Below are 25,936 nucleotides of genomic sequence, written 5' to 3'. Positions count from 1 at the left end.
TCTACCCTTTAAGCATCATGGCAGTTAGAGGCTATTAAACATGTCTCACTCAAAATGAAGTCTTACATTCAGAAGAGCCATAAAAATTCTTCTACACTAGATTCTAAAGCTAATCATGCCATTCTTTAACCACCACAACAAGCCTCTCAAATGGAAAAGTATAATTTCCAGCAAATCTACATAAAACCCTTTGAGGTTTGTCTATCCTTCAGGTTTTTACTTCATACTTTTCCATTTCTTGAGATGTGAGCTCCTTGCTAGCGTCTAACAGGTGTATTTCAGATTCCACTAGTACTGCTCACGGTAAAATGTCTTGAGGCACATCCTCCTATAAAGTCAGCTGAGCAGACAAAGATAAATATTATGCAAGATCAACAAATATTAATTTTTTAATCTTAAATATATGGACATTCTATTAAAAAAGCTGTACAAGAAAAGTATGGTGAAGGAAATGAAGTCTTGATAATGCTACAACCCCTAAGAAAATATATTTTTTTTAAAGACAGAAAATAGTAGAGCAGAAAACCTATTGAAAATGCAATTTCTTCGTGAAAACTTAAAATAGAAGTTTTGGATTTGGATGGAATTACAACTGATTTTACATGGACAGCACTTCACTCATTGCACACATGCTGTTTAATGATAGTATCAATTTTCAGTTACTAGTCTAACCTGTGGCACATGCTATATTCAATTACAGTTTCAAAGAAAGTTAAAACTTGCCCTTCTCTGAAAAGGGACTATATTGGGATTGGTACTCATGTGAAAAAAGAAAAACAAAACTGAACCTAAAAAGCCTCAAAATACATATATTTATTTTCTATCAAGTGAAGAGTTATGCAATGCACCTGCAATTTTGTATTTCTGACATCCATCTTCTTAGTGGAAATGTTATACATGGTCCAAGTACTGACCTGTAAGGCTGCTTCTGCCTCTTCCAAAGCAGGTTTGGCAGCTTCCAGCTTCTCTTCAGCAATGGCTTTGTCAACTGTGATACTGTCTACAATAGCTTGGGCTTTGTCTTTCACTTTCTGAACATCACCCTTCACATTCTCACCAGCCTGTGTTTTTACAGTAACTTCTTTCAATACCTAGAATGTAAGAAAACCCACATGCCGTAGTTAAAAGTTTTTGTTGTAAAATCATATCTCTCCAATTTCAGAAAACTCAAATAGCATCATTTTCTCCAAGATCCTTTCTTTCCAACAATTAACTTCATTTTAATTGATTCATCTTTTAAAAATAGAATAAATAAAAGAAGAAAAAAAAAATCAAACAACAATACACTTTGAAGGCTGTACATACCATGTCAGCTTTTTCATTGTCAATTTGAAGTTCCTTTTCTTTTACCTCCAGTTCTCTGCTTAGAGCAGCCACTGACTCAGAGGCCTCTTTTGATTTTTCCAGACCAGTATTTATTCTGAAGTTAAAAAGCAAAATAAAAAGCATCTCATTCACTATGTAATTTACACTCTACTTTCCATCTATAGAATAAATCATATCAATCAAAATGAACAATTGCAAGTTATGTTTTACACCAAAAATAAAACTTGGACAGGAATTTTACATTTCTGGTATCTTCAGAATCAATAAAGTGGACAATAAAGTACATTAATAAAGTTTGTGGCTTGAAATTTTACCTGCCTCTGATCAAACAGTATGCCTTTATCATTGCATAAAAATCCTATGTGTTATTCTAGAAATGTTGCTCACTGTCCCTCTTGAGCCAATAATCAAAGAACTGAGTTCCATACAGCAGAAAGCATTTTCTGATCACCGAAATTCTGAAAATTATAACCAATCAATATTTTGTATTTGAAATGGAAACTGAAAAGAAACCAAGACCAAACAAAAGAGAGGAAAAGATAAATAGTATTGAGATAAGACCTCTCTGATTCAGCATTAAAATGCCCCTTCAACAGTGCTTTTTTTCTATCAGAAATTCTTCACCCGGGACCTTTCAGACAGCTTACAAGGCCTCTAGAGAGACTGCTGTTGTGAAGGCTATGCAGTACTTGGACAGCTGAACAAATACAGGAGAACAGACAAAGTGTAACTGCTGACAAATTCAGACAGTGCAAATAAGTTTAAGTGGAAGAAATTAGACTCCGTGAACTAACTTGATAAATCTGAAGGTAGAAAACAGGGCAACACCCTTCTGTTGTACAAGTCTTCACCCTTAACATAACTACAGGTTTCAAATTCAATTTGACTTTGAAGACAAAGAATGATTCAAAGCCAAATAAACAAGTTTAAGCCTTTCTTTAAGGTTTCCAGTTCTTTTTGCCAATCTTTCAAAACTGAAAAGGCAGTTTTTCTTAAGGGTGATACCAACTGATGCACTGATTGCTACTTTTACATTACAGCTGGGTGCTCCTGACATGAAGATATATCAGCAAATAGATATAATTACTTTAATAAAGCATCTTAAAATAGAAATAAGTATATCAAAACCACCTTAATAATGCATGATTAAAAAGCTCAGGAGTCTAAGTAAGGCTCTGTGCTCACAAAACCACTTAGGAAATTCCTTACATATTCATAACAGGAGGTTACAAGTGTCCACTTAGGAAACAAAATTTGCCACCTGACAAATTAAATGCTATTATCAATATAATATAAAATTACATGTAGATGCCTTCTTTTACTCTTTAGAAACATATGGGTATCGTTTATATTCACCTCATATTCCCTCTACCTCTATTTTTCATGCATCACTACTCTTCTCCCCTGCCCCCCCAAATATATGTAGTCTTTATCTTATATGACATGAGCAACTACAATATTTGAATAAGTTACAACTTCACATAATTTTAGGAATTAAAAATACCTTTTTTTTTTTGCTGTGTGAGGAGACAAGCCATGCATCGAAATGAAACATATCAGAATATTCTACCTGGGGAAGAAAACTACAGAAAAACAGGAGTAACCTGAGTAGTCTACCTGTTTGATAATATTTGCACTTCAGCATACTTTTCTTTGTATGTGGTTTTATATCGCTGAATAAAAATCAGGTAGGATTTGGGAATCACATGTGTAGAACATCTGTATCTTTGAAAGTAATCAGAACATTTTTCTGTCACTCCATCCTGGAATGAGCCCACACACTGCACAATTTCCATCTTTGTATCAGCAGTGCAGTCCATATCAAATGGGGACAGGAAGTGTTCAGACACTTAGGAAAGAAAGAAAGCCTAAATGTTAGTAAATATTTACAAAAACATCTTAGCTTATAAACAAGTCACTATAAAACAAGTCAGCATGAAGTATCTTAGCTTTCACCCAGCTCCTGAAAACTCAGTCTTCTTTACTCCTCACAGTCAGATTCTGAATATTATTCCACACTTGTCAGTAAAAAGTACAGCCAAGGATCTGTCATTCTTCATCGCCAAAGTGTGCAACTGCTTTTTCACGCTGAACCTAGCTGCTACCTACCAAGGACTGGGTAATCACAGCATTCCTCTGTATGCCCTATCACAGACATATTAATAAATAATCTCTTTCTTTAGTTTATTTGCCTTCTTTACAAATACTTTAAAGACATCTTCATGGGGATTTTTTTTAAAACTGTGTTCAAAACCATTTCTCTGTTAGAAATATTTCAACAGCTTAATAAAACAGTCTTTAAAGAAGAAAATGTCTACATCAAATATTAGAATCAAGGATTTATTTTGTTAAAATTCAACACAATTAAAACAGCTACATGACCACTGATAAGAAAATTATGTGTCTGCAAAGAAAAATCCTATACATGCCTGCCACCAGAGCATCCTTAGGCCATCGGCTGAACCAATCTATAGTGCATCCAGAAATGAGAGCAGGGAACTTCAGGGCCCTATTTCAGAATTTTTCACTTACTGGTGAAAAGCAAAGAACTACGTGAAGGTTCTGATGGACTCTGGCCATGAAATAGTCATACAGAGCTTCACTGGTTGGAGGTCTTTGTGGATGCTCCTTTTTGAAGGAGGGAATGAGGTCACTAATGATCTCATCTACTTCATCACGTGCAAATAAGTTTGACACCTTTGGGAAGAAGGAAGGTTTTTCATGCTTCTTGACATTATCCAAAATAGAGGATACATCATGAGGTTCTTTTAATACACATTATTGTAGGAAGGGACACAAATCTCAGACACTGAAGATATTAGTACCCCCCCCCAGCTTCTTTAACAAGAAGTTTTAAGTTATTCCATGAAGTTATTCCATTAAATAGACTGAAATGTAACTTGCTGTAAATTTTGAATTCCACCCTCAAATAGCTTTCCTTCTTTATCTTTATATTCTAATAATTAGAAGTAATTACTCTGAAGCATAACCCTGAAATAGTAAATAAGTAAATAAAATCAATAAACCCCATCAATTCTGGACATAAATTTACCATACAAAAACTAACTGTATACTAATAGTAAATTTAACAGAGAACTTTTAAAAACATCAGTAATATTTCTCAAGTCTAAATTTTATTTTTTTTAAGCTGTTCTCATGTCCCTTAAAATAGCTTCTCTTGGTGTGACCTAGGATTTTGTAGATTTCGTAGACTGCATTCATTTTTAATACTACTCTAATGACAAAAAGCACTTGAGTTCTAGTTTTTGGAAGTGTACGCTTCAACCTAAACCAAAATATTCAAAAAAATTATGCTCTTTTACCTCAAAATTCTGAATTTTAAAAAGCGAAAAATTGACCATCTTACCTCCCCTGATGACATTCTTCAAGTATTCTAAGAAAGACTCATCTTTGATCTCATTGTCTGTAAAAAGAAAACAGGTGCCTTTGCCTTGCACTCCTGCTGTTCTATATAAGAGTTTCAGATTTTCAATCAAGTTTAAAGTGATGTATGATCTAAAAAAAAAAAGGTTAACAAATACTCATCACACTTTAAAAAAGTCTTCTGACCTTTTTCTGATTTTTTTTACCAGGGTAAAAAAAAGCAAATTTAAGCTGGAAACAATGTCTTATGATAATCAACTAAGGCAAAAAGGTGCATATATCAGATAGATCCTCTGATGAGACCCATACCAAGGAACATTGCCATATGAGAACCTAAAATTTCTTCTGCAGCCAAAAAACCCTGTTCATGCCCTGATCTTCCAAGATGCAGAGAACTCGATGGCAGCTGCAGAAAAGAAGGGCTGCGCTGAGTTTGTCGTGAAGAAAGGACCTAGAGAGCGCCTTGTGTTTGGGAGTGAGCAGCCGCTGGTTTTTTGCAATTGCCTTCACTGTGCACTGAATGCCAGGCTGGGCTGTGCACTCTACTGCAACGAGCTGGGCAGCAGAAAACAGAGAGCACAGACGTCTGACAGCAGTTTGAAGCTCGCCTAGGAAAGAGCAGTGTTTTTGGAGTGTTGAGCAAATCCATGTTTCTGGGCAAGAGCAGGATATGTGCACCTGTGCTGGAAAGCTTTCTCACTGCGAGACAGGCTATAAAAGCTTTTCGCTATGACGCAGTCCACTAGAGATGCAGACTACGGCTCTCAGAAGCTGGCGGAGGGAATCGCTGGTGCCTAAAGTCTTTCCGCCGAAGCCGCGCTTTGCAGACTACAACTGCGGTTCACGCCAGCGGTGCACGTAGTAGCCGCTTCTTCGCCTCCGGGAGCCGGGGAGAGCGGTTGGCTTCTGAGAGGCGAAGACAGAAGCCGGCTTGTCTGCGCAGCCTTGGGACTGCTAGAGGACGGTGGCTGCAGCTGCCTGCCCTTTCAATTCACCGCTGGCATGCTTATGGCAGGTGTTCCAGGACGACTTTCCTGGGTTTTTACTTCGTCCTGATGCAGACATCCTGGAGAATTCTTGTTCGTGATCTGAGCTTCCAAGATTCAGAGAACTTGATGGCAACTGCAGAGAAGAAGGGCTGCGCTGAGTTTTTCAAGAAGCAAGGACATAGACAGCACCTTGTGTTTGAGAGTGAGCAGCTGCTGTTTTTTTGCAATTCCCTTCACGGTGAACTGAATGCCAGGGTGGGCTGTGCACTCTACTGACACGAACTGGGCACCGGAAAACAGAGAGCACAGATGTCTGAAAGCAGTTTGAAGCTCGCCTAGGAAAGAGCAGTGTTTTTGGAGTGTTCAGCAAATCCATGTTTCTGGGCAAGAGCGGCATACGTGCGCTGTGCTGGAAAGCTTTCTTACTGCAAGACATGCTGTAAAAGCTTTTCGCTATGACGCAGTCCACTAGAGACGCGAACTACGGCCATCCGCAGCTGTCCGGAGGGAAGCGCCGGTTCCCGGCGTCTTTCCGCCGAAGTTGCTCTTTGCAGCCTACAACTGCGGTTCACGCCAGCGGTGCACATAGTAGCCGCTTCTTTGCCTCCGGGAGCCGGGGAGAGCAGGTGGCTTCTGAGAGGCGAAGAACGAAGCCGGCTTGTCTGCGCAGCCTTGGGACTGCTGGAAGACGGTGGATGGTGCTGCCTGCCCTTTCAATTCACCGCAGGCATGCCTTTGGAAGTTGTACCAGGACGACTTTCCTGGGTTTTTGCTTTGTCCTGATGCAGACGTCCTGGAGAAATCTTGTTCGTAGCCTGGCCTTCCAGATGCAGAGAACTCGATGGCAGCTGCAGGAAAGAAGGGCTGCGCTGAGTTTGTCAGGAAGCAAGGACATAGACAGCACCTTGTGTTTGGGTGTGAGCAGCTGCTGGTTTTTTGCAATAACCCTCACTGAATGCCAGGGAGGGCTGTGCACTCTAGTGCAACGAGCTAGGCAGCAGAAAACAGAGAGCACAGACGTCTGACAGCAGTTTGAAGCTCGCCTAAGAAAGAGCATTGTTGGTGGAGTGTTCACCAAATCCATGTTTCTGGGCAAGAGCAGGATACCTGCACTGTGCTGGAAAACTTTCTCTCTGCGAGACATGCTGGAAAAGCTTTTAGCTATGACGCAGTCCACTAGAGATGTGGACTACTGCTCTCCGCAACTGTCCGGAGGGAAGTGCCGGTTCCCGGCGTCTTTTCGCCGAAACCGCGGTTTGCAGCCTACAACTGCGGTTCACGCCAGCGGTGCACGTAGTAGCCGCTTGTTTGCCTCCGGGAGCCGGGGAGAGCGGTTGGCTTCTGAGAGGCGAAGAAAGAAGCCGGCTTGTCTGCGCAGCCTTGGGACTGCTAGAGGACGGTGGCTGAAGCAGCCTGCCCATTCAATTGACCACTGGCATGCTTATCGCAGGTGTTCCAGGACGAATTTCCTGGGTTTTGACTTCGTCCTGATGCAGACGTCCTGGAAAATTCTTGTTCGTTCCCTGATCTTCCAGATGCAGAGAACTCGATGGCAGCTGCAGAAAAGAAGGGCTGCGCTGAGTTTGTCGGGAAGCAAGGACATAGACAGCGCCTTGTGTTTGGGAGTGAGCAGCTGCGGGTTTTTTGCAATTGCCTTCACTGAGCACTGAATGCCAGGCTGGGCTGTGCACTCTACTGCAACGAGCTGGGCAGCAGAAAACAGAGAGCACAGACGTCTGACAGCAGTTTGAAGCTCGCCTAAGAAAGAGCAGTGTTTTTGGAGTGTTCAGCCAATCCATGTTTCTAGGCCAGAGCGGGATACGTTCACTGTGCTGGCAAGCTTTCTTACTGCAAGACATGCTGTAAAAGCTTTTCGCTATGACGCAGTCCACTAGAGACGCGAACTACGGTTCTCCGCTGCTGTCCTAAGGGAAGCGCCGGTTCCTGGCCTCTTTCCGCCGAAGCCGCGCTTTGCAGACTACAACTGCGGTTCACACCAGCGGTGCACGTAGTAGCCTCTTCTTCGTCTCCGCGAGCCGGGGAGAGCGGTTGGCTTCTGAGAGGCGAAGAACGAAGCCGGCTTGTGTGCGCAGCCTTGGGACTGCTAGAGGACGGTGGCTGCAGCTGCCTGCCCTTTCAATTCACGCTGGCATGCTTATGGCAGGTGTTCCAGGACTACTTTCCTGGGTTTTGCCTTCGTCCTGATGCAGACGTCCTGGAGAAGTCTTGTTCGTGTGCTGAGCTTCCCAGATGCAGAGAACTCGATGGCAGCTGCAGAGAAGAAGGGCTGCGCTGAGTTTGTCGGGAAGCAAGGACAGAGACAGCGCCTTGTGTTTGGAAATGAGTAGCTTCTGGTTTTTTGCAGTTGACTTCACTGTGCACTGAATGCCAGGGTGGGCTGTGCACTCTGCTGCAACGAGCTGGGCAGCGGAAAACAGAGAGCACAGACGTCTGACAGCAGTTTGAAGCTCGCCTAGGAAAGAGCAGTGTTTTTGGAGTGTTCAGCAAATCCATGTTTCTGGGCAAGAGCGGGATACGTGAACTGTACTGGAAAGCTTTCTCCCCGCGAGACAATCTGGAAAAGCTTTTCACTATGACGCAGTCCACTAGAGACGCGGACTACGGCTCTCCGCAGAGGTCTGGAGGGAAGCACTGGTTCCCGGCGTCTTTCCACTGAAGCCGCGCTTTGCAGCGTACAACTGCGGTTCACGCCAGCAGTGCCCGTAGTAGCCGCTTCTTCGCCTCCGGGAGCCGGGGAGAGCGGTTGGCTTCTGAGAGGCGAAGAACGAAGCCGGCTTGTGTGCAAAGCCTTGGGCCTGCTAGAGGACGGAGGCTGCAGCTGTCTGCACTTTCAATTCACCGCTGGCATGCTTATGGCAGGTGTTCCAGGATGACTTTCCTGGGTTTTGACTTCATCCTAATGCAGACATCCTGGAGAATTCTTGTTCATGTGCTGAGCTTCCAAGATGCAGAGAACTCGATGGCAGCTGCAAAAAAGAAGGGCTGCGCTGAGTTTGTCGGGAAGCAAGGACATAGACAGCGCCTTGTGTTTGGGAGTGAGCAGTTGCTGGTTTTTTGCAATTGCCTTCACTGTGCACTGAATTCCAGGGTGCGCTGTGCACTATACTGCAACGAGCTGGGCAGCGGAAAACAGAGAGCACAGAGATCTGACAGCAGTTTGAAGCTCTCCTAGGAAAGAGCAGTGTTTCTGGAGTTTTCAGCAAATCCATGTTTCTGGGCTAGAGCGGGATACGTGCACTCTGCTGGAAAGCTTTCTCCCTGCGAGACACCGTTGAAAAGCTTTTCACTATGACACAGTCCACTAGAGACGCGGACTACGGCTCTACGCAGCTGTCTGGAGGGAAGCGCCTGTTCCAGGCGTCTTTCCGCCGAAGCCACGTTTTGCAGCCTACAACTGCGGTTCACGCCAGCGGTGCACTTAGTAGCCGCTTCTTCGGCTCCGGGAGCCGGGGAGAGCGGTTGGCTTCTGAGAGGCGAAGAACAAAGCCGGCTTGTGTGCTCAGCTTTGGGACTGCTAGAGGACGGTGGCTGCAGCTGCCTGCCCTTTCAATTCACTGCAGGCATGCTTATGGCAGGTGTTCCAGGACGACTTTTCTGGGTTTTGACTTCGTCCTGATGCAGATGTCATGGAGAATTCTTGTTCGTGCCCTGATCTTCCAAGATGCAAAGAACTCGATGTTAGCTGCAGAAAACAAGGGCTGCGCTGAGTTTGTCGGGAAGCAAGGACATAGACAGCACCTTGTGTTTGGGAGTGAGCAGCCGCTGGTTTTTTGCAATTGCCTTCACTGTGCACTGAATGCCAGGGTGGACTGAGCACTCTACTGTAACGAGCTGGGCACCGGAAAACAGAGAGCACAGACGTCTGACAGCAGTTTGAAGCTCGCCTAGGAAAGAGCAGTGTTTTTGGAGTGTTCAGCAAATCCATGTTTCTGGGCAAGAGCGGGATACGTTCACTGTGCTGGCAAGCTTTCTTCCTGCGAGACACGCTGGAATAGCTTTTCGTTATGACGCAGTCCACTTCAGAAGCGGACTACGGCTCTCAGAAGCTGTCGGGAAGGAAGGGCCGGGTCCCAGCTTCTTTCCGCCGAAGCCGCGCTTTGCATCTTACAACTGTGGTTCATGCCAGTGGTGAACTTAGTAGCCGCTTGTTTGCCTCCGGGAGCCGGAGAGAGCGGTTGGCTTCTGAGACGCGAAGAACGAAGCCAGCTTGTGTGCTCAGCCTTGGGCCTGCTAGAGGACGATGGCCAACCCTGCCTTCCCTTTCAATTCACCGCTGGCATGCTTATGGCAGGTGTTCAGGACGACTTTCCTGGGTTTTGACTTCGTCCTGCTGCAGACATCCCGGGGAATTCTTGTTCGTGATCTGAGCTTCAAAGATTCAGAACACTCGATGGCAGCTGCAGAAAAGAAGGGCTGCACTTAGTTTGTCGGGAAGCAAGGACATAGAGAGCGCTTTTTGTTCTGGAGTGAGCAGCTGCTGGTTTTTTGCAATTGCCTTCAATATGCACTGAATGCCAGGGTGGGCTGTGCAGTCTACTGCAACGAGCTGGGCACCGGAAAACAGAGAGCACAGACGTCTGACAGCAGTTTGAAGCTCGCCTAGGAAAGAGCAGTGTTTTTGGAGTGTTCAGCAAATCCATGTTTCTGGGCAAGAGCGGGATACATGCACTGTGCTGGCAAGGAAGAGGATGACCTTAAATAAAAACTCCCATATCCTGGAATTAATGTTTGAAATTCTAAGAATTTAAATGAGAAGATGCACAATGTCTCCAGAAACTCAAATTTTTTTGAAAAATCAGTCTTTGCTTACATTTATTTTCAGGATGACAGAACACTTTGTCTTATTAGCATTTTCATTTACTTTGTTTCACATGACACTGTGGTCAGTGTCGTCGGTCTTGTCCAACTGTGTCATCTTTTCCAATAGTGATGACCATATAAACACAGCACTGGGGCTTTTGTCATTCACCATCTTTAATAGAACACGTTCTAAGCAACATTTTAAACTCACGTGGCTGTTTCCAGCCATTAAAGTCTCCCAAGCTGCCTGCCTCAATGGCAATTAAAGTACTTGAAGGGAAAACTACTTGCTTTCTCTGCTTTATAGCACACAAATATGCAAAATTCATAGCTAAAGTCAATCAGAACACAGGAGTAATATACTAAATTCAAAAATTCTCTTTGTAGGTTTCGTTACCTCCTATGTTGAAGGAAGTCAACCCATAATTTTTGGAAGGTTTCAACAGACTTGAGCCAATCAGAAAAATAAGCAAACTAGGTTTTCATTAAATATTCATAAAACACCATTTCATCAGTATGCATGAAACACCTATTTCTTTTGAAAATCTGTGTTTTCACCTCTTTTTGTCATACGATTAACCACCTCAGATACTGCATGGAATGAACATCATGAAGAACAACAACGAAAAAAAAACAAGGCAAGGTTTTCTGATGAAAAAAGTATTTGAATTGCTGAGATTTTGAAGAAATGTATTATCCCTATTCCCCAGTTCTCAGCAGTGTACAAAACATGACTAGAACAAAAAGAATATTTTATTTCCAGTAAAATAGCTAATTCTCGTTATTTCTGTTTAGTGTAGAGAATGGATTTAAAGTGGAAATAATGGTTCTGAAGGAAACTGCATTTTTCCTTTTTGGAAATGACTGTTGAATAGGGATATTTGGCCATCACTATTTAATGCATTTTTTTATGCATTCTGCCCATACCCATTCTGAAATTAGGTTAAGAGATGAATGAACTGTCTTTGTGAAAGCAAAAATAAGTTTTCTGGAGCTGAAAATTATGTCATAGGAATCATTACCTGAATTGTAGAAGCTAACGGGGCTTGAAGAAAATGGAAAATTACAATAAAATAAATATTATATTCATGAGAAAATCACAACACATTTTATAACTGTGTTTTGCACTGGAAAGTAATTAGCAATCACTGTTGGGCAGAAAGCATACGATAGTTGTAACATATATATCTTATATTACTTGACAATTTCCACATGTAAAAAAATACCTAAAGACCTTCCAAAGATCTCTTCTATATCCTCCAGTGGCTGGAAACATAAAAGCAGTGATTACAGCTCAGAAAGGCTTTTCAAATGCAATCTGAAACCTGTTTATGATTGATTGTCATGAATATTATATTGAGCGCTTGCCATACATTTTAATATTGTATTGATGGAAGTAGTCTGAACTGATCAATACTGCAGCTCTCTCATACTCATAGGTGTTATGATTGATACAAATATTAAAGAAATTGGGTTTTTTAGCACAAAGTCTTTCCGAGCAATCCAGGAAGATACTTTTACATGCTCTGTATATTAGAGTAAGAAAGTGAATATCAAGTTCAAAAGGTGTCACTCCCTGGGATCTAACATTGTCACCCAGCTTTCCACCTTTTTCCCTCATGCATTGAAACTTCCCTAAAGCAGTCTGCAGGACATTTTGGTCTCTCTTCTCTTTTTTTTTTTTTTTTTTCCATTGGACATGTAGAATAAATTATTTCTATTTATGTGGAATGATTTTGTATTTTATCTCAGTTTTTAATATTTCATTCTCTGCATCAAAGTTTCAGTTAAAAAGAAACATATACAACCTTTTAAATGTTTTACTTTTTTTTTTCATGATACGTTGAGGAGCTTCTGCCAAAATTATGGCATTAGTAAGTGTTTCAGATTTAATGCCACCTAAAACTGACAGAGGTAGAAAAAGGGAAAAAAGATAGAATGGGAAGGGATTCCACTGATTTCAGCTGCAGAACTATGTTCTACTAATAACAACCCTGGTTTTGAAAAAGTCTTTAAAAACGTAACTGATGTAGGAGATCTCAAATCATAACTATGACCAATGTTGCTAGACTTCTTCATTTGTTGAATCTACAGCATATTAATAGAGACAGCTTTGCCTAGCAATACTGTGGGCAGGATTATCGCTGAACATAAAATTTTGAAATATTTTTTGTCATTGGGTGAATTAGTAGAAATGGAAATAAAGTCCCCGTAATCATAAAAGCATCATTTTTAAAGGCACCTTTAGTCCATTCTCCTGCTCAGTTAGTCCATCAACAAGTCGACTGGTGCTTTATCTATCAAAGTCTTGAAAAGTTCTAGAATCAAAATAGTGCTACCTGTTCCACTGTAGCACTAGCCTACTATGTAAATATTTTCTCCTGATGTCCAATATGAACCTCCCAAGGTGCAGCCTGAGTATTGTCTCCTGATTATCACTTGCCTCTGAAGAGGAGAGTTTATGTCCACTACCTCTGTCACACTTTCAAGCAGCTATAGGCCACACTTGTAGGGTCCTCTTCAGTACAATAAACAAGCCCACTTTACTCAACCTTGTGGGACATTTGTACCCCAAATTACAGTAGCACCCCTCCAATGGGCTCTCTCCAGCTACTCAACACTGTGCTTCAAGAAGGGAGCCACATTTGCTCACAGCAGTTCCTGTGTGTTTTCATCAGTGTCAAGCAGACAGTAACTTCGTTCAAAGACACTAGCCATCCTTACCCTAAGGAGCTGGAGTGTGTGGCTTGCCTTCTTTAGGATGAGAATACCTTGCTGACTCGTATTCAGCTGGACACCTTCAAGAATATCCAGTTCATTTCCAACAGCCCTGTTTCTCCAACAGTCAGTCATCAGCCGCTAACACATGGGTTTTTCTACTGCAGGTACAGACTTTTGCCTTTATTTTGTGCTGAAATTAATATGTTTCTATTTTTCCAAGTTTCAAGTTTCCCGAGTTCTCTCTCAATTGAAGTTTTAGAGTTTAGTATATCAGTAATTTCACCCCACTTGCTGTCATCACCAGATCTGATAAAAGGGCAGTCTGTGTTGTGACACAGGCCAGTGATAAAGATATTCAGTTACCTGGGCTTCAGTGTTGACCCCAAGACTGCTCTGCTTACCAGGAACCAAAGAGATGTTCAACCAATGATTGTCTCATTTTATATATAAAGATCCAGCCAATGTTCCGTCCACTTAATTATCCTTATTTCCAGAACATACTTCATGAGCTTCCAAGTGAAAATACTGTGGCAGATGGCGTAAGAAATTTAACTGAAATTAAGGTATATTGCCTGCACCAGTCTTTCAGCTTCCTCATTTCAATGTAGAAAGTAATTATGTCCAGCATGATTTAGCTTTCATAAGTCCATGTTGGCTATTCTTTACTATCTGTTTGCCCAGACAGCCAAGATTTAGACAGTTATTAACAGAACGCAAAACTACTTCATGCAGAAACTTACTAAAACTTGGACAAATTTGCTACTCATTACCAAAGAATGGACAAATCCAGACAGGTTCTGAACACTGAGGAGAGATAATTAAACCATGAAATGTGTAATGGACTTGTGGGATGTGACTATTAATATAGGATTGTTAAAATGTATATCACCTGAGAGAATACTTTAATGCTAATGAAGTTTTATAGCACACCATAATTCTAATGACTGATAGCTCAGTTACAAGACAGAAGAGCATTTGCTAACACAGGCACTTATTCATGCTAACTCCATCACTCAGCTTAGAACCAGAACCATTTACTGCTAGCATTAATTATAAGCTCAAATGATTCTTCTCAACCTAAAACTCTCTTTTAAAACCAAGTTTCACACATACAGCTCTACGGAAGGAAGTTTTTTCAAATTACTTAGCTGCCAGTCCCAGATCAAGTTGTATCAAATGATTGCATTCATATTCTTCCCCATGAAGCTCTATTTTTGTCTTAAACTAGGTGGTCTATCTGGCAAATTATCCTACAGCAGTGAAAATAATGAGCAACAATTAGAAGGCAGGTGGTCAAGTACAGTTTTACTAAGCTTCCTGACTATGAAGACAAAACTTGCTTGAATTATGCAACTCCACAGACTATTTCAGAAATTTTACTCTGATTTCAGTGAAGCATTTCACCTGATTTCACCTAAAGCATCTTCATTTTTTGCAGTACTCCATAAGTGAAACTACATATGGCACATAACCAGAATAATAGCTAAGTTATTGGTAAAATAACTCGTAACTGCAGTTATTAGGGAGATTGTCTTGTTCTATGATATAATCCTGGCCAAAGAGGATTTAATGTCCTGTTAAGTGATAGAATTGGGCAAAATTTGGGGTGATCACTTTGGAATAAGAATGACAGCTTTCATAACAGACACACGAAACAAAGTGAAAAAAAATAAAACAAAGGACTGTAGTGCAGGAAAACAACATTGATACAAAACTGATGCCTGCCTTTTCTACAGGAAAACAAAATTCTTGAAATAAAGGAAATATTTATCTCATTACAGAATAATGAGATTCACCACACTGTGAATAGATATGGAAGAGAACAATCATACATAAAACCTTTAGCAGAGTTAAAATCCCTAAATCTTCAGAGGTAAGCAATATGAGTTCAAGTGACTATATGGCAAGGCCAACCAGGTCGAAACATATAAAATAGTGGAAATAGCAGCAGAAAAGCAGCACACTGAGTGTCAGAAGGAGATTTTGTAGCATTTAGACAGTAAAGGCCTAATGCAAAGTCCTTGGTTTTGAGATATTTTTCCTGAATAATTTTAAGAATTTCAGATTTTTTTTTTCTTGGTAGGCAAAGGAGAGAAATCATGAGAAAATTTTTGACCAAAGAAATTCCTAGCAGTAAAAGAAAACTTTGCGAAATAGATGCTGGGAGTTTAGGGAAGCAGAAAAATATTGTATTTCAGAAGAATTTGTAAATTTTACCTTCTAAAATGTATGAAAATATATCACTGCATAACCTTTAGTTTCCAGGTTTATACTCATTTTAAGAGGTAAGCTCTACTTGTCAAAATATGATAGTTTGGGGTGGAGTTTTTTTTTAAGAAATCACCATCTCTAAGTATTTAGACATATAGTTTCACTGACAAATCTTTGGCCTTTCAGTCACAGTGATGCTACAAGATGTTCCTGTGAACAAACCAGTAGAGAAAGAAAAAGAAGAGATATTTGTTGTCTTTCAAAAGACAACAAAGCAAATAAAAGTCAAAGTGAAAGAGTAGAGGGGGAACAGGAAACTTGCATTGTTTGTTGGTAAAAATCTCCAGTCAAGAGCTGTATGCTGCAGTTCCTTCTGAAAAAAAGAAACACATAAAATTATGTACATTCTACCATCTGACTAAAGTAGTGATCAGTCAAGAATAAAACACCTTTTATCAATTGCTAGTCTGACAAGTGTTAGACATTTAAATTTACATTTGTTACCTTCAGCAGTAACTCCAAATTACACTGAGAAATCTGAAAGATAACAGAAATTACCATTAAAAATTAAATTGTGATGATAACAATGTTTACAAAGGTCTTGTGCATTCATTTGGAAAAAAAACTTTTCAGTCACAGATTCCTAGGCTTTCAATTTCATGACAAGAATGAATGATATAGGAATCTGAATGGTTTAATCCTCTATTCTTATACTAGGCCATCATGAAAAAACATTACTGCTTAAGCTATCAAAAATCCAGATGCCTACTCTTCTTTAGAGACTACAGTCATCGGGTAGACCAGCACAAGACATTTTTATTACTCAATAATTAGAACTTTTTTAATTGTACATGCAGGTTCTTTATTCTCATTTCTATTTTTCTTCATTTCTACAAGTTATTTTTTTCCTAGTAACTCAAAAACTCCAATTCTTAAAGCTCATATGACAGAAACTTTTGAAAAGTGGTTTTCAGTTGTCTAATTTTTAAACACAACACTTTCATTATTGACATTTTGAAGATGGCTTTCCCTTAAACAAACATATTTGAAACATACACAGAGTACTATACTTTTCCTTCAATGAAAAAAATCTCCAGAGGAAGAGTATGAATACCTCAGTTCTTGCATAATCTTCCATATTGCTTACTACTGGTAAGTTTCCAGATGAAGTACCATGTTCAGCTCTGTTCATAATATGGAAAAGATAGCATGCAAGAAAAAATTCAGACTTTTTAAATCATCAGAAAAAGACAAAAACTTTGCAATATCTTCTTTATTAAAGAAGAGAAAGGACAGTCAAGATTATATGCTAGTTCTTCAGGGTTTTGCATAAAATTTTATATATATAGGCATAGATAAAAATATATATGCCTATATATATAAATTTTTATATATTTACATATATATATATGAACACATTAACAACTCTAAAGTATATGAAAAATATTCCTGGGTATCAGACAGTAATGACTACAAATGCTACAGATTTTTAAACATAGTAGATAAATTCTGCTATGAGTATTGAGGTAGTGGACATGTCTTTAACATCCTACTGGGTAGGAGTTTTTAGTATTCCATTTTCTGTTTTGTTAGCTGCATGAAAGAACAAGAATCTTTTTTATATGTGGTTTTCACTTCCACAGGATCAACTGATCTCTCAGTTCCCCTCAGAGATTATTTTGTGATACCAAAACCATCTAAATAGATTTTTTTTTTAATTAAAAACCCCACAGAAGCATTTTATTTGGACTTTAAAAAAGCTCAGTTCTCCTAAGGTGACCAATTTAAAGTGTTAGCACATATAAGAAAGACTATCATCAAAACCATCAAATGATCCCTCATTTTGGAAAAAAAAGCTAAGTAAGACTCTAAGCACTTCTGTATCAGTCCCCTGCCGTTCCAGGTGAGCAGATCAAAGAATCACCATCACAAATTAATCAAACACCACCACAGGATTTAATATGACACCTATAGTTCAATTCATTTATCGTATTAAAAATTGATGAGCTTCCACCCTTGGTAATGTGCACCATAAGAGTTCAAACTTTTTATACTGTTCAGTTCCATTCCTTCTATTATTCAAGTACTTCATAAAATCCTCTTCCTTTTCTATTAAATCCTAGTTTATTAATATAGCCTCTTTTTCTTCCAAGAGAGTAAATTATTCACAAAATCATAAACAAATTTTACTTTCAGTCTCATCGCAACCTGTTATCGCCATTGTAATGAATTCAGTGATAATTTTAAGGCCAAAGCTGGGAAACATGATTTTCAAGTGGCCAAAATATATTTACTAAATTCCAAATACATTGCACCAAAAAAAAAAAAAAATCAAAAATCTTAGAAAATAATTTTGTCAGCCCAAGTCCATAGTAAGCAAAAATCTGTTACACCTTAACATTAGTTGCAAAATGGATATAAGTAGCTTATTGGTTGCAAGGTCATTTCACTGCTGGAGCAGGTGATTCCCTTTATTCTCATTCTAACGTTCTGATCCAGTCTGCAGTCATATTAATAAGACAATACACTCCTATAAATTTTTTTAATACTTGATCATTTCAAGTGACCCATCACTATTTTGAAGGAAATAATACTCCAAATAATTTTAACATGTACATTATTATAAAACCTTTCAAAATAAACAGCCAACACAGAAAATACAAGAATTTATAATTGTTTGCTTTTCTATATTTCTATAGGACACATAACAACCACGAAATCCAGTATATTCATAATATTAAAAGAGTGACTCTTTATCCCCTATCTGTGTTTGTTATTTTCCACACACAATGAAGGCGAAAGATTGATTGCATTCACTTCCTGTCCATTTTTTCCTGATAGAAGCAAACAATTTTGAGGCAGAAAAACAAACTATCATAACAAGCATTTCAGCTATGATTAAACATTTCTATATTCATACAACATGCAACATTTACTTGCCAAACATTTTTTTAAATTTTGAATCTATGACTGGATCATTAGATTGATTAGAATATTATTTTTTCATGTCTTTAGAAACAATTTCCTTGACAAAGTAAAGTTTAGATAAGTCTTAGTCTGACGAGACCAATATTATCTCTTATTTTGCAATTCACCCATTTACAATTTTAGTGATTTTACTTTACTTTAAAGAAGCCATAAGCTAGAAAACAGAGTAAGTAAAGCAACTGTCTTGCAACCTCTACATTCCACCAAAATTGCTACGAAATTTGATTTCAAAGACTCTCTGTCTCCATCCCTTCCTTTATCAGGAGAGTATCATTCACTTATTTCTATTAAATCTATTAATTCATGCTTCTACTACACGGTATTTATGACTCTGTATGGTGGTGTTTACATCATTTCATTGACTTCTGTTAGCTTCAGGAAAGTAGATGTGTGCTGACCTTTTTATGTTCAATATTTTTATTTTTAAAATGAAACCTAGCATTTCAGTGAAGGCTTCCTACCGCCACTAAAAAAAAAAAAAAGGAAAAAAATAGGAAAAAAAAGAAAAAAAAAAGAAAAAAGAAAAAAATAATGACAAAAGAAATTGAAAGAAGTTGCACCAGCAGAAAAAACAGATTAATAATAAAACTGAAGGGGATATTTCATAGCCTTCTTCAATGACACAAGCGCTGGTCTGGCCTGCTGACTGAGAGTAGAGCAGTTTCTATTGTTTATCCTGACTTCAGCAAGGCATGCAGCATTCTCTCTTTCAAAGTGCTCACTGAAAAAATTATGAAATACTAATTACATTAGTGAATGTTGAGATGGATTGGAAACTGTCAGGCCCAGAAGGTGATGATCAGTGGCACAAAGTCCAGCTGCAGGCCAGTCACTAGTTATGTGCAACAGGGCAACAGGAGTCCTTAGCAGGGCCAGCACGGTTTGACCTCCTCACTGGTGACCCACGTGTCGAGAAGAGAGCGCACCTGCAGCACCTCTGCAGATAGCACAAAACTGGGAGAGGCTGCCAACACATCAAATGCTTTTGTAGCCATTCAGCGGCTCTCAACAGGTTAGAGAAAAGAACGCCCTGAAGTTCAACAGAGGGAAACAATGCACTGCTCCTGCAGGCTCCCAGTACAACTGAAACCTTGCCACCTGCACCGGATAGAATGGTAAATGAGCACCTTGACAGCTGCTACTTCTTTCTCAAAGACCTTGGAAAACAGCTTTCCAAGGAGTAACTTGCCACTCAAGACCCAGCAAACCAAGGGACTCACCACAGCATGAAACAGAGTAAGTTTACAACAGAATATTCTCAAAACCAATCTACTTTATTGTGAAATAAGTGATTACCTGTCATCTCAGAATATGCTCCATAGTAATGTAATCAGCTTTTCTAATTCATTACACTGTATTGTGAGTGCTTAGCTTCTAAGTAGTGCATTACATTTTATAATGGTAGATTAGACTTCCAAGGCATTTTGCTCTTGGAATAAATTTATTCCTTTTCATTAATAAACCTTTGTAAACTGAACACACACACCTTCTCAGATATTTCTATATAAAATCTGCATAGAGTGTATTCCACTCCAAACACCTAAAGTAAATGTATGTTATTTTAATTTCTGCTCTCTTCCCTCAGTAGTTAGGAAATTTCAAATTACTAAAAATATTTTTTAAAAATTATTTAAATGCTATATGATGTTCCCCTAATATATAAAATTAAATATGTTACACATACTTGTGGTGTTAAGAAAATCATCTGTAATGCTTTAAAGGATAAGCATCAACTTTTATTTGTTGTCTAATTTTAAATTCAATATAAATGTTTAGTCAAATATTTACACATAATTGAAGAGGGATTGCTTCAATGTAGTAGTGTTATAAATTATGACACGGGACCAATTTGTGTCACTTTATAAAGAGAATTTTATTAATTTAGGAAGCAAGCAGTACGGGCAAATGCAGCGCTGGGCGGCCGGGGAGCCTCTGCTCCCACCAACGGCTCGCACCGCACCTCCCGGTCTTTCAGTTCTTATACCCCTTCAGTTCCGGACTTTGTGATATTCTCGATGTGCTCTGCATCTGCGCGGCGTGTTGCTAGGGGTCTTTTTTCTGCTGTCCGGTGGTCGTTTGAGGAAAGCTCCTATTCTTCTTCCTCCGAGGTAGCGTTAACCCTGCAATAACTTCTCCAAATATGGTAACGCAGCTTTCAAAGATCTCTCAATTCCACTATCTACTAATAGCAGTACATCCTGCCCTCCTGCCCCACTGTTTCCTGTGACTTACACAATCCCTGGGACTTTTCCTGATGAACAAAAACTATGCTATTGTCTTTCACAAATCCCCCCTTTTGTCCTTTCATCATTTTGTTCATCAAACCTTTGTAATTCTTGGTGGCTTATAACTAGGATCTCTTCCATTTCTAGGTTTTCTGGTATTGACTCATATTTTGCTCTAATCAGCATCGGGTGTGATGCTTCTAGCCTTCCCTTAATAATGACAGTTCTCCGAGTTCACAATTTTACCACTGGAATCCTTCTGCGGAGGTTTATATCCATAAGGCCCCCATGATACTTTAAGGAATTTATCTCCTGCTACTGACCAATCTGAAGCTATTGTTTCACAGCCCCAGTGCCCACAGAAATATTCTCCAGGGTAGTTGCAATACCCTTTCCCTGGGTTTGATGCTGGGCACATATAAAATCCGTTTCTATCCAAACAAGGCTCTATAGGGGCTAGTTCACATAACTGTGGGTTAAAACTAGGGGATCTGGATGTTATCTGGTTCTGAATTCCCACACCATCCACTCGGGTTAGTGTCCACTTAAAAGGTTGATGTAAAGCTTGGGAGCCCTCTCCTTAGTATAGGGTAAAAAAAAAAATTGTAATACCAGTAATTTGCCAATATGGGTGGAGTCCTGACCTTGCATTTACTATATAATGTCTTATTTTCCCCTTTTGGGTTTGTTGCCCTGTTGGTGTCTCGGGGGTAATCAGACTGGTCTTCTGGAGGAACTTAGTACTTGGCTGGCAATAGTTGGAGCATTTCAGCATTATTCTATTTTTGGGGGGCCTGGCTCTTTCCCCTCTGCCTCGCCCGCCGACTCGGGTGCTTCGAGCCGCGGGGTAAACCATCTTCTCGGCAGCAGCGGTACTCGCCTGAGCGCCCATTCCCCTGCTCCTGCCTAACTTTGTACTGTTCCCAGTTCTTATCCTTGACCGGGGGTGGGTCACACGGGACCCCCTTTAGTTCCCTTCGACAACACTCTTTTATAATTTGGGCAACAAATGGAGGGGGCTCGTTAGAGTGGAAACAAAAGTTTTCTGGATGCACCCCTCTGGTGTAAATTTTCCTCAGATTCAAAGGGAATTCACTGATTTCCCACTCCCCTAATTTCAACACAGCTTCGGTTAATTCTCGTTCAGTCGTGTAACATTCTGTACAAACCCCAGTGGGCAGCCTCCCCCTTCGGCACTGGACTCCCCACCGTTCTTGGCAAACTTTACATGCAAAGCATACAAAAGGATAACAATCACAGTTTACCTTATTACAAATTATCAAATAATCACTAACAAGCAGGTAATTATATCCCTCTTGCTCCCCTTTGTGACCGACTTGAATGATGTATACAGAGTTCATCAGTTTCTCTTAATGGTAACCTTCAAGTCCCCAGGCTGGCTGGTCACTTTCCAGTGGTTGTCTGTGGTGACTGGACCTTTGACGTGGCTCACATGAGTCCACCCCTTCTCAGCTGTTCTGATAGCAGTTTCTGTGGTAAGCAAAACAACAAACGGACCTTCCCAACGTGAGGTCAGGCAGGTCTCTTTCCAAGTTTTAATAAGTACTTTATCCCCAGGCTTTATTTTGTGAATGGGGAGGTCCAAAGGTGGTCTCTGCACTAACAGCCCCTTTTTCTGGAGCTCCTCTCTCCTATTCATTTTCTGTGTGATGTAGGTGTTTGCCTTAGTGCTCTCTTGTCCCCCCTTTTTGTCCCAGCTAGCTCCGTGAGAGAGGGGGAGGGGAGCGCTGGCAACTTCCGTGTTTTCCGGCTAACCCTCGCGGGTATCTGCCGGTGCTGCGTGGGTTTGGGAGCGAGGCGAGTCCCGAGGCGAATAAAAGGAGAGAGACTTTTTCCCCCGCGGGCGATATTTCGGTTTATTGCGGCTTGGTTGGGAAGGCAAAAACCAAGAAGCTGCTGCGTGCTAAGTTCGAGTTTGTCCGTGCCGCCTGGCCGATTCGGGGGCAGGGCGGCGCGCTCCGAGGCTGGCCGCGATCCAAGAGAGGCTGTGTGCAGAGCAGCGGCGCTGCTGCCGGTACGTGCGGGAGCCGCGGCGACCGCGGCAGCGGCGACAGCGGTGGTGAGGCTGCGGCAGCGATCGCAGGACCGGCCGCTATTGCCCGAGGCAGCGGCGGCGGTTGCGGCAGTCAGGGGCCGAGAGAGAGAGAGAGCCGCGGCAGCACGCAGGGATCCGGCGGGAGGAAAAGCCCGCGGCGGCACGCAGGAATCAGACGGGAGAAAGAGCCCGCGGGTCGGGCAGCAGCAGCGATCAGGGGCCAGGCGGGAGAAAAAGCACTGGGGCGTCCCCAACCCGTTCTACAAGTACTGGATAGGGGAAACCCGGGGCGACCAATGAGATAACGCCACGGGGGGACTGGGGATATTGGGGTGCAGGGGTCCAATGGGAGATGGACAGATGGAAGGGTGCCGGGTCGTCTCTCGACCCCGCCGTGTGGCTGACAGATGGTCTGAGAGACGTAAACAGAGTCACTAAGGTAAACCGCGGGGGGAAATGGGAGCACCCGGGAGGTCGTTACAGATCGAGAGGGGATACATGGAATGACCTTATACATAATAGAACATATAATAAGACAATTCCACAACTCCCTCTTCTGTTTTTCAAAAGAAAAGAACGGAAAATAACTTAAATTGGAGGTTTTACACTCCTTTTCCCCATCGTTGAACCCAATGTCTGCTCGGTTCTTCTCTGGCTGTCTGTGTTGAGCGGATGTCAGCTCTGATGGGGTGGTGAAGACTGCGTGGTCGATGTGCACGGTGGAATTGATGACCTTTAAACCTTTAAACATTACTAAAACTCATAATAAGAACAATGAATGTTAACAGCAACATAAGTCAGAATTCTGGGGAGGGGAGGTTTAAATCAAAAGGGAAAGGTGAGTCCAGGGAACTGTATGGTGAAAGGGAAGGCTCTGAAAGAGAAGGTGCTGAGTCAAAAAGGAAGGGGGGAGACTTTCCCCATCTGCGGAGGGCTGCATGCTTCACCTGAGAATCCTTTTTCTTATTAGTCTGGTGTTTGGGGACATATGGCCGGACAAATTTGGACGGGACCCATCTCAGGCCTGAGGGCGTGGACACGCAAGCGTATCCCCGTCCCCAGGTGACTAACTCATGGGGCCCTTCCAGCTGCCAAGTCTCTGGATTTTTGATGATCACTGGTGGTTTTTCCCTGACCTTGCTCATCTCGTGGTTGTTAAAGTGCCTGGTGACTGGTGGGTTGAGGTTTTCAAAAGAACAATTTAGGAAATTCAGTGTAAAGAGGGCACGCGCGAGCCGAACTTTGGGGGACTCCACCTTCATAGTTAATGTTTGCTGTTCCAGCATGCGTTTGAGACTCTGATGAGTCCGTTCCACCACTGCTTGACCTGTCGGGGAATATGCGATGCCAGTTTTGTGCTCTATTCCCCATTGCTGCAGGAAGCTGACAAATCCCTTGGATGTGTACCCAGGGGCAATATCTGTTTTTATCAATTTAGGGACGCCCAGCATAGCGAAGGCCTGTATCAGATGCTTTTCAATGTCTTTGGCCTTCTCCCCTGCGTGGGCAGAAGCAAAGACTGCCCCAGAGAAAGTGTCCACGGAGACATGGACGTACTTCATCCTCCCAAAGGAATGGATGTGAGTAACATCCATCTGCCATACCTCGCAGGACTTCAGACCCCTAGGGTTTGCCCCTGAGCTCACCGATGGTAGGGGGAGCGACTTGCAGGACGGGCAGGTGGCCACAATGGCTCTGGCTTGGTCACGAGTGAGGTGGAATTGCTGGACCAGCCCGGGCGCATTCTGATGGTAAAACTGGTGGCTGATCTTAGCCTGCTGGAACTTATCTGGGAGCGGAGCTACCTGAGCCGGGGCGGCAGCGAGAGAATCGGCATGCCGATTACCCTCTGCCAAAAACCCTGGCAAGTTGGTATGTGACCTGATATGCATCACATAAAAGGGTTGCTCTCGGTGGGAGACTAGCTTAATCAGTTTCGAGAGCAACTTGTGCAGGGCTTCGTTGGACACACCCTGCAGGACAGCATCCTGCGCTCTAGACACTACACCAGCTACATATGCCGAATCAGTTACTAAATTAAAAGGTTCAGAGAATCGCTCAATGGCCCTGACGACGGCAGCCAACTCAGCTATTTGAGGGGAGCCTTCCACCTCCACAATGTCTGTCTCCCACTGCTGTGTCTGGGGGTCTTTCCAAGTTATCACAGACTTGTGGGAACTCCCGGACGCATCTGTGAAAACCGTCAAGGCTTTGAGTGGCTTTTTGCTCTGAATTTGTTTGATGGACAATGCAAATTGAATTTCTGATTCAAACATTTTTTGGGCTGGTCTCAAAACTGAAATTTTGCCTGTGTAGCTGTCTAGAGAGAACTGAAGGGATTCATTTTCCTGTAACAGGTGTTCTAGCATGGCCTTGGTGAATTGGCCTGATTCCAATTTGATGGGAATGTGAATGCATTCAAAGTCACATCCAGCTAACTGATCCGAGCTCTTGCTTTGCGGATCAGTTCCGCTACTAACTCCTGTGGCCTTGTCATTCTCTTGGACCGATGGTGACTTAGGAAGACCCATTCTATGATGGAGAGTGGGTCCCTTCGGTCTTGGTCCTTGCCCTTCCTTGGGGTGTCTGTCCATTGAATGATCACACCATGGAGGTGTGGCAGTCTGCCCAATATGATGAATTTAAAAGGCAGGTCCGGATCATACCGGTGGGCCTGTCTGGCAGACATTGTCTCCTGGACCCTAATCAAAGCTGCTTGGGCCTCTGCGGTGAGCTCCCTGGGAGAACTCGGCTCCTCCCCCCCTTTCAATAAATCGAAAAGAGGGGCTAGGTCTCTGTTTGTGATGCCTAACCATGGCCTCACCCAGTTCAAAGAACCGCACAGCTGCTGGACGTCTGCTAGGGTCCGAATTTTGTTTTTGATGGCCAATTTTTGCGGAGTAATAGTCCACTTGGTAATTTCCAAGCCCAGGTACTTCCAGGGTGGCATCTTTTGAATCTTATCTTCTCGCAGCTCGAACCCTGCAGCAACCAACGCATCGGTTGTCAGGTTAAGCGCATGTGTAAGGAGATCGTCATTGGGAGCACAAATCAGGATATCATCCATGTAATGTTGGATGATCACGCCCTCGGTGGCTGTACGGACTGGGGTCAGCAATGAAGCTACGTACCGCTGGCAGATGGTGGGCGAGCATTTGAGGCCCTGTGGCAACACTCGCCAATGGTAACTCTCCATTGGGGCTTCTCGGTTAAGG

General features: G+C 41.8%; 1 pseudogene; it reads right to left on the bottom strand.

Moving 5' to 3' along the window:
• Positions 1 to 24,558, bottom strand: part of LOC140682050 (dynein axonemal heavy chain 5-like) — an 82,041-nt pseudogene extending 57,483 nt beyond the window's left edge.
• Positions 24,559 to 25,936: the final 1,378 nt, after the last annotated feature.

Source organism: Taeniopygia guttata, chromosome W, assembly GCF_048771995.1.
Source record: "Taeniopygia guttata chromosome W, bTaeGut7.mat, whole genome shotgun sequence".
NCBI classification, from domain to species: Eukaryota; Metazoa; Chordata; class Aves; order Passeriformes; family Estrildidae; genus Taeniopygia; species Taeniopygia guttata.
Note: the sequence above shows the minus strand (reverse complement) of the source record. Positions and strands in the feature narration are given on the sequence as shown.